Consider the following 2,588-nt stretch of genomic DNA (forward strand, 5'->3'; position numbering starts at 1 on the left):
TGCTGTATGTTTTCAGTCTTCCTAAATGTATGAAGACTGCTTTGTTTTTTTTCCCTTTTGAGACAGGGTCTCACTCTGCCTCCCAGACTGCAGTGTAGCTCAAGTGATTCTCCCACCTCAGCCTCCTGAGTAGCCAAGACTACAGGCAATCACCACCACGTCTAGATAATTTTTTAACTTAATTTTTAAAATTTATTATTATTATTTCTTATTCTTTTTTGTATTGTGGAAACAGGGTCTGTGTTGCCAGAACTGGTCTTGAATTCTTGACCTTAAATGAACCTCCTGCTTCTGCTTTTCTCTACTTTTAGCTATAAATTTTTCTATCTTTTGTTTACTTTTTTCTATCAATCACTGGGAGGAATATTGAAATCTTTTAAATTCAAACTGCCAATTTTTGATTTTTCAAATTCAGTATTTAGACCATTTATATTCAATGTAATAATATAGTTTGACTTGAATATATTAGCTTATTATTGGCTTTGTATATGTCCCATATCCTCTTTGTTAAAACTTTTCTCATTCTCTGGTGCATTAAGTGTTTTTTTAATGATACCGTTTTTCTTCACTTCGTGGTGTCTTACTATCAACACCTCATTGTTTTTATTACAGTGATTTCTTTAAGGGTTTTAATGTACATCTTTTATAAGTCTGTCTCCAAGTAATATTGTATCACTGCACAATAGCTAAGAAATTTGTGCAAAATATACTTTCATACCTGCTCTCATTTTATGCTATTGCTGTCAGATATTTTATTCATAAATATGCTAAAATGACCACTATTCATTACTATTATTTTTGCTTTAAATGGCAAGATCCTTTTAAGCTGTGTTTTTAAACTTCTGGGATTGGTCAACTTTTCGTTTTCTGACCTTGCACCAGATAGCGTCTCACTCACTGGCTTTATCATCACTGGTCAGTAAGTACACATACAACCATATTCTTTTTCCAATCCCTTGCGCTTATTTCTAATTTACATTTTTGTATTAATCCATAACTCAGATAATCAAATCAGTTGCTTGAATATTATGTACATAGTTTATTTCAATAGATGCATCTTGTTCTTCTGAAGTTTACCCTTGAATTGCTTTTTAATGCAGTTTATTTTATAAATGTTCCTTTAGGTACAATATGGTTCTTTTTATAAAAACTTTTGCTTAAGTTGAATTTTACACTAATGCCTAATAAAACACTGTCTACACATATTTTGTATTCTATCATGACATGAAGTTTGAACTATACTTGTTAATAAAATAGTTTAACAATTACCATTTATGAACAGTTTTGTCTTTGTTGTTATAAGAGCATAACCAGAATGTTTAAATGATTGAATTAGAACTAACTACTAATTTCCTGAGTTAGATACATATCCTGGAATAGATATTTCCAGGAATTTAACGCTTGAGTATAAATTTGTATGATTTTAGCTTTATGAAAAATGAATTAGTTCTTCAAAAGCACTGAACACATTGATTCGAAAATTTGTACTTTATCCACTAGCAGCTGCAGTAAAACACTCCCTTGTATAAAAGTCAAGGAAAACATTACCTGGAACTATGTTTAAATGAGGAGATTTTTCATTCAAACTATAGCCTGGTCATAAAAAGCTAGGGGTCACATTTACAATAGAACTCTATAACAGGATTTAGTTCAAATAAAGACCTTAGTTATGCCTGGGTATCTTGCTCAACCTGACCATGATTAATGTAAAATGATTTTATTTTCAATATTTAATATTTTTAAGGTAAATTATCTTCAGGCATCTTGAGCTAGTATGGCAGAAGGAATATCAACATTTCTTGGAAAATAATACAAAGATAAATCCTATTACTTCTGAATCTGATTCTCTTAGGTATATAAAAATCATACAGGGATGGCTCCATACTTTGAGGCTCATAAAATTGCTGTAGGGGACCATAAACTGGCTCTATGAAGTTCACTTTGTCCCCAGGAGAGACTATGAAGAGCAACACGATTTGAACTATGCTGTGTGTGGTAGAGAGAATTAATGCAGCAGGAAAAAAATCACTTTAAGATTAAATTTAACTTCATAGTAGCAAAAAGTCCAATGTGTGAATAGAAATTAGACATCCATAGTGACTGAAAATGTGACTATTAGTCTCTCCAGAAATAAAATGATGAGCCTGAGAAGCATTTAAAAATGTAAAGGAGAGTAGTGTTTATATCAACAATTAAATATAATATTTAGGAATCTCTAGGGACCTAGATAGAGAAGAAAACCATTTCCACCTACTCTTCTTGCTTCTTGCTTATATTTGACTAATTCCTCAGAATTTTAGGGGACTTTTTTTCTGCTTCTGGGCTTCTAACAGTGAGTTAGCGGGGATAAAAGGGATAGTTTTTATGGTTCTTTCATATTCTGATAATGAGGAGAAAGGACAATGTAATTATTTTCCTATAAATTGATGATTGAACTTTTTTACTTTTGACATTAGAAAATTGTAGATGTAGTTCAACTTATCTGCTATCACAGGAGATGATATGTGACAGTATTAAAAGATGTCAGAGTACCTTTTTTGGTACTACAATTTAGAAATATGTAATTGTTCAGTCTTTTTTAAAACAAA

This window comes from Pan troglodytes, chromosome 6 (genome assembly GCF_028858775.2).
Source record: "Pan troglodytes isolate AG18354 chromosome 6, NHGRI_mPanTro3-v2.0_pri, whole genome shotgun sequence".
NCBI lineage: Eukaryota > Metazoa > Chordata > Mammalia > Primates > Hominidae > Pan > Pan troglodytes.